Source organism: Pteropus alecto, unplaced genomic scaffold (assembly GCF_000325575.1).
Source record: "Pteropus alecto unplaced genomic scaffold, ASM32557v1 scaffold119, whole genome shotgun sequence".
Taxonomy (NCBI): Eukaryota; Metazoa; Chordata; class Mammalia; order Chiroptera; family Pteropodidae; genus Pteropus; species Pteropus alecto.
This window is the reverse complement of record NW_006442487.1, coordinates 2,987,405-3,002,351: the sequence shown is the minus strand read 5'-3', so window position 1 is coordinate 3,002,351 and position 14,947 is coordinate 2,987,405.

The following is a 14,947-nucleotide window of genomic DNA, read 5'->3' as shown; positions in this document are numbered from 1 at the left end:
TTATTATATACTTTATTCATACAATAAAGTAAGCCACAGAAAAAATGTTAAGAAAATCATAAGGTCGAGAAATACATAAATGTAAATGTTAAAAAAATTAAAAAATAAAAATAAATAAATAAATAAATAATAAAAAAATACTAGGAAAAGGAATAAAAAGGGAAAATGTGTCACAGATACAGACATAGACACTTATAGACAAAAGATAATATAAAATTCACAGGGAAGAGATGGCTCTCTACAAGCCAAATAAAGAGGTCTAAAACTGTTTTTTGTTTTTGTTTTTTTTTTCTTCATAGTCTTCAGAATAAATCAACTTGGCAGACACCTTGATTTCAGACTTCTGGCTTCCAGAACTATTAGACAATAAATTTCTGTGGTTTAAGCCTCCCAGGTTGTCATAATTGTTGCAGGAATTTTGACAAACTAATAAACTAAATATGGCATGGATTTAAAACATCAAGCAAACATGTGCTTTATAGAATACACAATGTTTCAAAATGTTCTTTCATGGGTGACTGCGAATGCAATAAACCTACAATGATGTTATAACTACATTAGAGCAAATTCAATTGCAAGGTCAACAAGAGTACAGGAGAAGTCAAGAGTAGTAGTGGGAGCCAGCAGATTCTTACTCACAGATTGGAATGGGGCAAGGTCTGAAACACATGTCCCAAAGGAAAAGGCATAATGGAATTCAGAGAACCTGGCATACCTGGCTTCAGCTGATGATTCTTTACTCATTTAAGCCTGGTTTACAGATCACTCTTGGGACTTCTTTCTCACAGTATTCTGATAGTAGTGAAAACTCAACGTTATCACACTGAGAAACTCCTCTTACATAGTTTCTCTGGGCTGCCTTGATTCAGCCTCCACTTATTTACTGTAAACCCACAAGATGTACTTATGATTATTATAGGGCAAAAAAGTTTAATTTTTGTGGTAGGTCATTTTTTTTTTTATTTTATAAAATGTTGAGTTCTCTTTAGTCTTTTATTAATATAAACCTCTTCGCCAGATTCTAAATCTCATTGGATAAATTTAAAATTTCTTCAAATGGCCCACGTTACTCTAAACAATTTTGCCCTTGCCAATCTCTTCACTCACATCTTATCTCACACTCCTGTTCAATTTTTGCACTCCAAGAACTCTGGCCTCCTTTCAGTCTTTTTTACTCACTCTGCTCCCTTTCATGAATGGCCTTTCTGTCTTCCTTCTCGCTTCACCTCCCGTTTATACTTTACCCAACTCAAGTATAATTTTCTCAAGAAAACATGTTATATTTCCCTAACTAGGTCAATTTTATTCCCTTATTTGAACTTCTGGTTCCATGTACCTCTTCTTTTGTAATCTATTAAAATTTAGTCAAAATCTACAAACTTGCAGTTATAAGATAAATAAGTAATGTCCAACATGATGACTGTAGGTAACACTGAAGAATGGTATATTTGAAAGTTGCTAAGAGAGTATATTCTAAAAGATTTATCATGAAAAAAACACTATTTTGGCATGTATATGAGATAATGGATGTTAACTAAACTTCTGGTGATAATAGTTTCACAATATATGTAAGTCAACTCATTATGCTGTACACCTTAAACTTACACAGTGTTGCATGTTAATTACATAGTAATAAAACTGAAGGAAATAATCCAAAATATAAAATAAAATAAAATTTATAATTATTATCTGTTGGTTATTTTGATTATTTGCATAATGCCTATATCATTCACCAGACCATAAAAATCTATGATGACTGGAAACATATCTGCTTTTATTCACCATTGTAAATTAGGCATATGCCACGGATCTGTTTCCGTTTTATTTGTTTAATCTTTTTTTTTAAATAAACATATAACTTTGTAGCCTCTTTTTTGAAAAGTGTTCTTTTCGCATTCATATTTCATAGAAATTACAACTGTAAGGTCTGCCAATTCTATCATTATCAGATTGACTTAGTTTTTGAATCATATAAATCAAATACCATGAATTCATAACATCTTCAAGTTAGAAGTAACTTTAGAAGCAATCTAGTAGAGTGATTTTCAGCTTTACGAAATTGCTTTGAGAACTATCGAAAGGGATTGTGAGGAACACCCTGATAAAATGGAGCTTTGGAAGTCTAATATTGGAAACACCAACAACTCTACTTTTATCTATTTTATATATTGAAATTCCATGTATGTTTTCTTTTAACTTAAAAATGATTTTCTGGTGCTAAAGGTTTTAAAAATGCTAACTTATTTCAATTCCCTTTATTTTAATTGTAAGAACACTGATTCCTAGTGAGGCAAAACAAGAACATCCACAGAGTTAGTGCCAGAACTAGAACTAAAACATAGATAATCTGCCTGCTCACGACTTCAGGCTGGCTACTATACCCAGCAATGGATTAATATTTTATTCTTAATCCATTCTAATTTTAGTCCTCTAGTTAAGAAGATAAGTTGCCTATGAACAAAATTTAAATCAACTAATCATGGTTCCCATGGTTTCGACTAACCAATAAGACATATAAACCAATGTGTATAGCTCTGAGTTTTTTAATGCATCTTGGTAAAACAAAAGAAATATAAACTTTCGTCTCCAACATATCTAGGCAGGTTTGAGTCTCAATTCTACCATTTACTAGCTGTATAATTTAAGCACAACAGTTAAACTTTTTGAGCTTCATTTTACTCATCTGGAAAATGAGAATTATATCATCTTCCAAATTAGGTTATTTGGAGAATTAGATAAAATGTACAAATGCACCAAGCACAGTGTCTGGTACAAAGTTGATTGTCAATAAGTTTAAGTTTCCTTTTACTCCTCCTTTCCTGTCTCTTTTGCATTTGTATTTACATGAGTTTACAGATCTATGGCTTATAAATATATCTGTGCTTATCAAATAAACATGTGTTTTGTCCACATACAAGTAATTTGAATACATCAGTAGATAATAATGTGCAGGGAATTCCATGATATTATTTTGGTTGTTAATGTTTCTCATTTCACAGTCAAAGCTTAGACTAATTACCACTTTCCATTTACAACAACCTAACATTTTCTTAAGCTAACAGATAAATATTCTTTATAATACAAATATGACTGGAATTCTACTTTGTGTATTTGATAATTAGACGACCTGTCTTGTAAATGTTACCCGCTATTTGGTTTTATTCTCGTGCTGTAATTTTGTATGACAATAGATACACATGAGTTAAAAATTGAAAAACATTGAAGGGAAATACAATTCTTTTTATAAACAGATATGTCAGTTTATTCTGAATCCTTGTTCTGCTTCTTTCTATTAATTCTATCTGTGCTGCAAAAGTAATTTTAATTTTAAAATAAAATATGTATATAATACTCTTTACAGATTTGCTTTATTCTTCACTCTTATTCTCATCTATCAGCAGGTATGAGGTGTCATTTAATAACTAACATATAATAATGCAACTGCCCAGTTTCCATAAAAACAAAGTTTGCAATTCTTACCCTCTGGTGTCATCTATTGGTTAGATGTTAAAATTACAAGTACTTTTTTATATGAACATTCTCAAAAGTCTCAAAAATACCCACCTTCTCATTTTTATTCTCCTATTGCTTAATTGTATTAAGTTAGGGCCATTTAACTTATTTTTGAATATTTAATAGTCTGCCCAAGTTTCTACCCTACAGATTATAATATTAGTCTTAAATTGTTCCATTAGGGGAGAAATGTATTAAAATTTTGAACCAACTGAAAACTGGAAGACATTACATAGAATTCTCATTTCACTCTTCATTATCATAGAGTAAAACAAAATCCAAATTAAGCAATGTATCTTTAAATGTTAGGTGAAAATATATACTTACTTAAATTTTTTATTAGTGCCATTTTGCATGTTAAAATATCTATTTTATTCATCTCTCAACTTAGTGAAGCCAAACTGATAAAAACAAATCACCCATTTCACATTGTTGATTACAAATACTTCAATATATCAATAGTTTTCCAGTACTGGAATAACTCATCAGAATAATAAAATCTTTTGAAGAAATGTTTTTAAAGAGATTGAGTATGCATGATAGATCAGTTTATCATGATATTTTTATATTCTTTTTATTTTTATAAGGCTTCAGAGAAAAGCAACAATACAAGGAAATAAAAAAAAAATATTACAGATGATATATTTCAGAAAAGCCAAACAGATTACTATGTTCGCTATATGGCTCAAGAATTATTATTAGTTATCATGAAATTAAATTTATTTTCTCTAACATTTAGAATATACTGCTTTATTCTTTTGTATTCAGTATTCAAAATATTTAGTTCTTTGATTTGAAACCTTAAGGCTTTTTCAAAATATGTCACTGGTTCGAAGATGAATTAATCAAATGGAAAGCTCTAGATAAAGATGAATGTAGACCCCCAAATCTTGTTTTCTTATATTGTTCTACTTATATAATTTCACAGCTAATCTAAATAAAATGGAAAAATTTAATATAACTTTTCCCTTGGAAAAAAAAAAAGTTTAGTTATTTTGTTCCTATTTAATTCACTTATTCCAGAGCCAATCATTGCTTATTCCATTTATTTTACTTGGTTAGGAGGTAATATATTTTGTTATCAGGTTTAAGAAACTGGTTTCCTCACTATTGGTCAGTCAACTAATTAATATATAGACAACATTCTATTAAACAACACGTGTTTTATACGAAAACAATCTTTAAATTGTGGATAAGCTCACCAAGGGACTAGTTCTTGCATGTATTTACTTTAAAATACAGAGGTAACTATTTCAACTCTACTCTCTTTAATTTTCTCTCTTGTCCCTGTTGACTGTTCATTTGAAATCTTATTCTAGTACACTATTTATTATGTAAGATCATTGACTACAGGTTTCGAAATGTAATTCCGACACTACCTAGAGTTAGGTAAAATTTCACAGATTAGACACAGCCCTCCACAAGACTCCTGTCACAAGCCTCAGGGTTTCTTGAACTTCTGCCAAACTGTCTATAAATTTAAGGAATCCCACTACCCTCTAAGATTTGATAATTTGTTAGACTGAATCACAGAACTCAGGAAAGCACTATAATTACTATTACAGTCTTATTATAAAGAACACAAATCAGGACCAGTGAAATTAAGAAACACATAAGAGTGAGATCTGGAAGGGTCCCAAAAACAAAGCTGTGTCCTCAGAATGCATCACCCTTCTGACACATTAATATGTCAATAATTAAGAAGTTGACACAAACTTGAGGCATCCAAAGATTTTATTGGGGTTTATTACATAGCAATGATTGCTTGAATCATTGGCCGTGTGATTGAACTCAATTTTTTGCCCCTTTTTCTTTCGAAAGTTTGAGATGTCAAGATTATCTCAAAGTTCCAATACTATAATTATCTGATTGGTCTTTCCAGCATAGTCAGCCTCCATTCTGAAACTCTCTAGATGTCCAGAATGAGCAACCTCATTAGCATAAACACAAGAGCGCCCCGCCCCCCACCACGGGGCTCAACATAAATTAACAAAGACTTCCTACCATTCAGAAAATTTCAAAGGAAGTTAAAAGCTGCCTTCTAGGAAGCAGGAACAAGACAAATTCTTTATTGCAAAACAAGTTTCTACCAGTTTGTTTCTTGTATCAATGAACCTGTTTTGTTTTATTTGTTTGTTTGTTTATTTAGATTCCACGTATAAGTGAAATGACATGGTACTTATTTTTCTTTGACTTATTTCACTTAGAATAATACCTTCTATGCAAATCCATGTTGTCACAAATGGCAAGATTTTGTTCTTTTTTATAGCTGAGTAATATTTCATTGTATATATTTTGTACATTTTATTTGTACATTCACCTATTGATAAACACTTCATATCTTGGCTCTTGTAAATAACACACAAGAAACATGGGAGTACACATATACCTTTAAATTCAGGGTTCTTTTCTTCTTTTTCAGGTAAATACCTAGAGGTGGTATTACTGGATTATATGGTAGTTCTATTTTTAATTTTGGGGAGAACCTCCATATGGTTTCCATAGTAACTGTGCCATTTAACATTCCCACCAACAGTGTATCAGGGTTCCATTTTTACCACATCCTCACCAAGATTTGTTACTTTTTTGACTTTTTGATAATAACCATTCTGAAAGAGTGAGGTAATAGTTCATATTGGTTTTGACTTGTATTTCCCTGATAATTAGTGACGTTGAGCATCTTTTCATGGACCTATTGAGCATCAGTATGTATTCTTTGGAAATGCTTCTATACACATTTTTGGTTCATTTTTAATTGGGTTAGTTGTATTTTTATATTAAGTTGTGTACATTCTTTATAAATTTTGTATATTACTTCTTATCAAATATATCATGTGGATATATCTTCTCCAATTTAGAAAGTTGCATTTTCATTCTGCTATGGCTTCTTTCACTGTGCAAAACTTTATACTTTAATGCAATTTTATTTTTTTTACATTATGTTTTATTTTTATTTTTTTCAATTACAGTGGACATTTAATATTATTTTTTCAACATCTATTGAAGACATCGTTTTTACACTAATATATATTCTTGCTTTTATTGACATATATTAAATGACCATATAGACATAGGTTTATTTCTGGGCTCTCTATTTTGTTCTATTGATCTATGTATCTGCTTTTATGCCAGTACCATGCTTTTTTGATTACTATAGCCTTGTAGTATAGTTTGATATCAGGCAGTGTGATACTTCCAACTTTGTTCTTCTTTCTCAAGATTGCCATGGTTTTTCGGATCTTTTATAATTCCATGTAATTTTTAAGATTATTTGTTCTAGTTCTGAGAACAATGACATAAGTATGTTGATCGGGGTTACATAGAATCTATAGATTTCTCTGGGTAGTATAGACATTTTAACAATTTTAGTTCTTTCTATCCACGAGCATGGTATATGCTTCCATTTATTTGTATCTTTTTAAATTTCTTTTTTTTCGGTTATAATTTTCCAAGAACGAGTTTCTTACCTTTTTGGTTAATTTGATTCCTAGGTATTTTATTATTTTTGATGGAATTATAAACAAGATTATTTTCTTAATTTCTTTTTCCGAAAGTTTGTTATTGGTGTATATAAATGCAACTGGCATTTGAATATTAATTTTGCATTCTACTACTTTACTGAATTCATTAATCAGTTCTAACAGTTTTGCTGGAATATTTAGGGTTTTCTCTATATAGTATCATGTAATCTGCAAATAATGACAGTTTTACTTCTTCATTTCTAATTTGGATGTCTTTATTTCTCTTCTCTGATTGCTGTAGCTAGGACTTCCAATACAATGTTGAATAGAAGTCGTGAAAGTGGGCATCTTGTCTTGTTCGTGATCTTAAGGAAAACACTTTTACTTTCCCCAATGAGTATGTTGTTAGCTGAAGGTTTGCCATATATGGCCTTTATTACATTAAGGTATGTTTCATTTATTCCCACTGGGATGGAAGTTTTTATCATAAACAGATGCTGGATTTTGTCGAATGCTTTTTCTGCATGTATTGATTTGATCATATGAATTTTATCTTTCAAATTTGTTAATGTGATGCATCACACTAATTGATTTGCAGATATTAAATCAACCTTGTATCTCAGGAATAAATCCAACTTAATCATGGTTTATGATAATTTAATATATTGCTGAATTTGATTTGCTAATATTTTATTGAGAATTTTTGCATCAATGTTCATCAGGGATGGCCTATAGTTTTCTTTTTTTGTAATGTTTTTGTCTGCTTTGGAAATCGGGGTAATTGTGGCCTCATAAAAATAATTAAGAATTCTTCCCTCCTCCTGAAGTTTTTGGAACAGTTTGAGAAGAATGGATGTTAATTTTCTTTAAATGTTTGGTAAAATTCATCTACGAAGCCATCTGGTCCAGATTGATTGCTGATTAAATTTCATTGGTGGTAATTGGTCAGTTCAGATTTTCTGTTTTTTCTTGACTCAGTCTTGGGAGATTGTATGTTTCTAGGAAAGTACCAATTTTTTTTCCAGATGGTTTAGTTTGTTGACATGCAATTGTTCATAGTATTTTCTTATGATCCTTTGTACTTCTATAGAGTCCGTAGTTAGTTCTCCTCTTTCATTTCTGATTTAATTTATTTGGGTCCCCCCCCTCTCTCTCTCTGGTTCTTTTTTATGTTTTCTATGTACTTTTTATGCTTACTATTTCTTTTTTTTAACTTCTCCCTGAAATCATGTAATTTTTTAACTTTATTAAGCATTCTTATAAGAAGTGTTTTGAATTTTGTATTTCATAGTTATTTTGTCTCCATTTCTTTTAGTTTTTTTTCTGGAGTTTTCTTTTTCTATTTCATTTGGAATATGTTTCTTTGTTTTCCCATTTTGACTAAATCTCTGTTTTTGTTTCTATTTATTAGGTAGATCAATTATGCCTTCCAGTCTTAGCCAGGTGGACTTATGTAGTAGGTGTCTTGTGTGGCTCAGTGGTGCAATCTCCCTGATCACCTGCATTAAGCACTGAAAGAATGTCCTTTGTGTGAGTTGCATATGCTCTCATGTTCCTTGTGTTGTACTTTAGCCTTGATTGCTGTTGACACATCAGTGGGTGGGATAGACTCTTAGGCTGATCAGCTGTGAGCTTGGCCTCACCATCAGATTGTGAGGTGCTGTGTGGGGCTGACCCCATGGTGTTGCATTCACCCCAGAGGGTTCATATGCCTTTTGAGACCATTTTTTGTGTGAACTGCCTGTGGGGTTAATCATGTAGTGCTCTTTTATGGTCTAATGCCAGCCTCTGGGTGTGTTAGTTCTAGTGCTATTTGGGAGGGGCTCCTGTGCAGACCAAGGTTAGCTTCTGCCAATGAGCAACCCAAGGTTATTTAGTAGTAACTACAAAGATCTCCATTGTTGGTCACTACCTGTGTTGGAATTTGGGGCAAGTGGGAGAAGATATGCTGTGAACTGCAGGCTGCCCTTAAGGCTAAGCAGCTGAATGAGCCACAAGTGGTACGTGAGTTGTGTGAGGCAGAGTCTCAGGTAGTCACCAAGATGACACAAGTAGTGTTCCCCAGGTTTAGCTTTGTTAACAATGCTTAGTCTGTGGCCACTCACAGAAGTTTCAGCTCACATCAAGACTAGCTGCTGCAGTACTCAGGCCTGCAGACCCCCCAAATTTGTTCAAAAAATACTGCAGCTAAGGCTGGAACTTGTTGCCCACCACTGAAAGTATCTCTGAAGGTGAGCCAGCCAAGGTCTGTTGATTGCTGCCAAAGGAGTTCCCCGAATATAGCAAAGGGTAGAATTGATTACCCAACATCAAAATTGCCACCAGGCAATTTGTGAGTTGGGTGCAACGAGGTCTCAGCATGTCACTAGGATGGAGGGAGCAGATTTCACCAGGCCAATGCAGGTTCAGATTTGACTATGTGGGGAGAGGGTTCAATAAAGGCAAGATGGTGCCCACCTGTAAGCTGCACAGAGGGAGGACTCAACAAAAGAACAATGACGGCTGTCCCTCCCGCCCTCACCCTGAAGCCACAGGATTTAGTCTTTCCCTGTATGTCTCTGGTACCTTGTGAACTGTTGCCCCTCTGCCAGAGCCCAGGGTGAGTACCTGCAAGCAAATGAGTCTGCGTGCAGGGCAATTAAGGGTACATTGGGTTTCTACCTGCCTTCTGTATCATTTGAATGGTCAAAATCACCACTTATTTTCATAGTTAAATTTTGTAGGTACTTCTCTTTTCATCACTGGACCCCTGGGCTGGGAAGCCTCAGATTAAGGCTGGAGCCCCTTACTCCTTCAGGGGAACCTCTGCAGCCAAGATATTCCTCCCAATGCTCAACCACCACACATGGGTGAGGTCAGCACCATTCAAATCTCTTCCCCTTCTACTAATTTTGACGTTGCCTCCTCTTTATATCCCCAGTTATAAGTGTTCTGTTAGCTTTTCTTCAGTTGATTCTTCAGATTGACTGTTTCATAATTTAGTTGCAATTTTATGTTGTCATAGGAGGAGGCAAGCACAGCACTTATCTACTCCACCATCTTGACCAGAACTCTCCATTCCTTTACTCGCAGTCTCTGTGTAATTTGATCTGCAATAAATCTCTTCTAGGCAGCATATGTAAGGTTGTTGCTTTCTTATCTATTCATCTATACTATGTCTTATGATTGAAGCATTTACTTTATTTACATTTAAAGTAATTATCAATATGTAGTTATTGCCATTTTATTAAACATATTTTTGATATTTTCTTCATCTTAAGCAAGTTCCATTAACATTTCTATTAATACTGCTTTTGTGCTGATGAACTCCTTTAGGTTTTTGTTGTTGTTGTTGTTGTTGTTTATCTATGAAGCGCCTTTATCTATCCTTCCATTCTAAATGATGGCTTTGCTGGGTAGAGTAATCTTGATTGTAGGTCCTGGGCTTTCATCACTTTGAATATTTTCTGCCAATCCCTTCTGGCTTGCAAAGTTTCTATTGAGAAATCAGCTGACAGTGTTATGGGAGCTCCCTTGTAGATAACTAACTGTTTTTATCTTGCTACTTTTAAGATTCTCTGTTTCTTGTTAACCTTTGGCATTTTAATTATAATGTGTCTTGGTTTTATCTTGTTTTATCTTATCCTCTGCTCTTTCTGAGCTTACATGACTATTTCCTTTGCAAGGTAAGGGAAGTTTTCTGTCATTATTTCTTCAAATAAGTTTTCAATTCCTTACTCTCTTTCTTCTCCTGGTACCCTTCTGATGTAAATGATAGCACACTTGATGTTGTCCCAGAGGCCACTTAAACTATCCTCGTTTAATTTCTTTTCCTTTTTTTTTTTCTCTAGGTGTTTTCTGCTACTTTAGCTTTTAAATCACTGATTCGAATCTCTCCTTTATCTAATCTACTGTTGATTCTCTCTAATGTATTCTTCATTTATGACTGGTTCTTTTTTTTGTGATTCTATCAGCATTTTTACATTTTCTTTTTGCTAATGTTCTTACTAAGTTGATCTCCTTTTTCTCTAAGTTCATTGAGCATTCTTAAAATCACTGTTTTAAACTTGTTAATTCTTGTTTTAATCTTTGGTAGGATTCATCTGTTAAACCATTGAGTCCAAAACTTTAGTTGGTTGGGAGTTTTTTGATTACTGATTCAATTTCATTGGTAGTAATCGGTTTGTTCTGATTAACTGTTTCCTCCTGATTTAGTCTTGGAAGATTGGTTGCTTTTAGAAATGTATTTGTATCTTCCACCTTGTCCAATTTATTGACATATAATTTGTTCAAAGTATGTTTTTAAAATATTTTGTATTTTTGTGGTGTCAGTTGTTATTTCTCTTTTATTTATGATTTTATTTATTTAGGTCCTCTCTCTTTTTATTCTTGATGAGTCTGGTTAAAAGTTTATTAATTTTGTTTATCATTTCCAAGAACCAGCTCTTTGTTTTATTAATTTTTTGTTTTATTTTTTTAGGCTGTCTTTTGTTTATTTCTGCTCTGATCTTTATTTTCTTACTTCTACACACTCAAGGCTTTGTTTTCTTGTAGCCACCAGCCCCCGAAAGACACATGGACCACCAGAAATCAGTGAGTTATAGGACACATGCTCTTTATTCAGCCAGCTGGGTCTGCCAGGGGTACACAGACCCCAAATTAAGCAGCCTCGAAATGTAGAGGTACAGGGTTTTTAAGCCCCAAATCCCATTCTTCATTCTGTCTGAACACAAAGGTCTATTTCTCTCCTATTCACTACCTGTCAACCTATAGGTCGGGGTGTGCAAGCGGGGAGTACAGAAGCAGAAAGCTTGTTATCAGAATGTTATGTCCCTATGATCAAAAGCCTTTTGTTCCCATGGTGATAGTCAAACAGTAATTTTCCTACAAGTAATAAATCTCAAGTAGTCATTCTTCAGCCACCACAGTTTGCTGGTGTTTTTCTACTAACTTTAGGTGTATGGTTAGATTGTTTATTTGAGATTTTTGTTTGTTTGTTTCTTGATGTAAGCCTGTATTGCTATGAATTTCCCTCTCAAGACTGCTTTCACCGTGTCCCACAGATTTGGGGGCATTGTGTTTTCATTTTCATTTGTCTCTAGGTATCTTTTAATATCTTCCTTGTCTCATTGTTAAAACATTTTTTGTTTATTTACATGTTACTCAGCCTTCATGTGTGTTTTTTTGTTTGTTTGTTTGTTTGTTAGGTTTTTTCTTGTAATTGATTTCTAGTTTTATACCACTGCGATCAGACAAGATTTAATTGAAACTTGTTTTGTGGACTAATGTGTGGTCTATCTTGGAAAATGTTACATGTGCCCTTGAAAAGAGTGTAAATTCTGTTGCTTTGTGGTGAAATGTTAAATTAAAATATCAATGAAATCTTATTTAATGTGTCATTTAAGGTCACTAGTTTCTTGATGAATTTCTGTCTGAAAGATCTGCCAATTTGTGTAATGGAGTGTTAAGTTAGCTACTATAATCTCTTTCTTTATTTTCTCAGAATTTGCTTTATATATTTAGGTGATCCTATGCTGGGTACCTAAATATTTACAAGGGTTATATCCCCTTGTTGGATAGATTCCTTTATCAGTATGCAATGTCCTTTTTTTTTTTTTTGCCTTATTATAGTTTTTGTTTTAAAGTCTATTTGCCTGATTTGAGTATTGCTACACAAACGTTTTTGTTTGTTTGTTTATTTGTTACCATTTGCATTAAATATTTTTTTTTCATCTCTTGACTTTCAGTCTGTATGTATCTTTGATTTGAAGTAGGTCTTTTGTAGATAGCATGTGTATGGATATTGTTTTCTTATCCAATCAGCTATCCTTTTTTTTTTATTAGAACATTTACTTTATTTACATTTAAAATGATTGATAAGTACATAGTCATTTCCATTTTATTATCCATATTATCTTCTCCCCCCTTCTCTTTTTAAAAAAGTCCCTTTAACATTTTTTCAGTACTTGTTTGGTAATGATTAACTTTATATTTGTCTTCTCCTAAAAGTTCTTTATCTCTCCTTAAATTTTAAATGATAGCCCTGTTAGGTAGAGTAGTCTTGGTTGTAAGTACTTGCTTATCCTCACTTCGAATATTTCCTTCCAATCCCTCTGGACTGAAAAATTTCTATTGACAATTCAGCTGACAGTCTTATAAGAGCTCCCTTGTAAATAACTAGTTGCTTTATTTTTTTTGCTATTGAAATTCTCTTTTGGTCTTTATCTTTTGATATTGTAAATATAATGTGTCTTGGTTTACACTTGTTTGAGTTTATTTTGTTTGGGACTCTCTGTTCTTCCTGGACTTGTATGTCTATTTTCTTTGCCAGGATTAGAATGTTTTCATTTAGAACCATTTCTTCAAATAGCTTCTTAATTTTTTGTTCTCTCTCTTCTTTTTTTGGTAGCTTTTTGATATGAGTGTTGTAACTCTTGATGTTGTCCCAGAGGTCCCTTAAACTAGTCTCATTTTTTAAAAATTCTTTTTTCTATTTGATGTTCTGATTTGATGTTTTCTGCTACCTTATCTTCCAAATTGCTGATTTGATCCTCCGCTTCCTTAAATTTGCTGTTGATTATTTTTAGTGTATTCCTCATTGCAGTTATTGTGTTCTTTATTTCTGACTGGTTCCTATATACTTTTTTATGCTTAATATCCCTTTGGTTAAGTTCTTACTAAACCAGTGTTTTAAGGATGTATCTAGTAGTTTGATTTTCCATTTTGTTTAGTTCCTTTTTTTGAAGTTATCCTCTTTTCTTTTGTTTTGGACTTTTCTTTGTCTACTCATTTTAGCTCCTTCTCCCTGTTTCTAAGTATTAGATAGGGCTCCTATGTCTCCCAGTAGTGACTGGATGGCTTTACATGGTACGTGCCCTGTGGAGTCCAGTGGTGCAGTGTTTCTAATCACCTTAGCTGGGTACTTTAGGAGTGCCACTTGTGTGGGTTGTGTGTGCCCTCCTGTTGTAGGTGAAACTTGATCACTTTTGAAACATCAATGGTGGGGATTGACTCTCAAGCTGACTGGCTATGAGGATTGTCCATGCTCACAGCATATGAGTTCCTGTGTGTGGGCCGACACTATGGAGCCAGATTTACTCCAGCAGAATCTGGGGCCTGCTGAGACAACCCTGATGTGCTGCTTGTGGTGCTCATTTGGTGGTGCTGTGTTTTGGTCTGAAACCAGTTTCCAGATGTGTTGGTTATGAGTCCTCTTGGGAGGGTTTCTTGTATAGGCCAAGGTTAACCACTGCCTGTGACTGGCCCAGGGCTACTTGGTAAGAGCTACAAAGCCACAGTATTTGGTCGCTGTCTGTGTTTAATCTGAAATAACATACAAGAGGCCACGCTGTGACCAAGGACAGCTGCCACTCGCACCAGGCCTAGGACAAATCAGCAGAAAGCCCAGGGCATCCTACAGCTTGCTGCTGCCTGCTAGTTGCCAAGGCTCAGCCACTGAAAGAGCCTCATGGGATACGTGAGTTGGTTGAGGTGTAGTCTCAGTGAGTCATCAGGTTGAAGTGAGTCATGTTCATCAAGTAAATGCAGATGCAGGTTTGGCCCCAGAGCTGAGCTTAGGGCCATTTCGCAAAATGTTCTGAGCACATGGTGTCTAGTTGCACTTGTACCCTTAAGAGTTTTCCAAGAAAGACTGTAGTACAGGCCATTTATGGATGATCACCATGAAAAGAACCTCAGGTGGTGTGAGAGTTAGGTGGGGTGGGGTCCCAAGGACTCACCAGAATGTACAGAGAATAGTTTACCAGGCCAATGTAGATTCAGATTTTGGCTATGTTAGGGGAAGGTCCAAAACAGGAAAGATAGTGCCCAACGGTAGTGTATGAGGATTCTTTTTTCTCTGCATCCTCTCCAACACTTATTATTACTTGTCCTGTTGATAACAGCTATTCTAACAGGTGTGAGATAGTATCTCACTGTGGTTTTGATTTGCATTTTCCTAAATAGCTGGTGATGTTGAGCACCTTTTCATATGT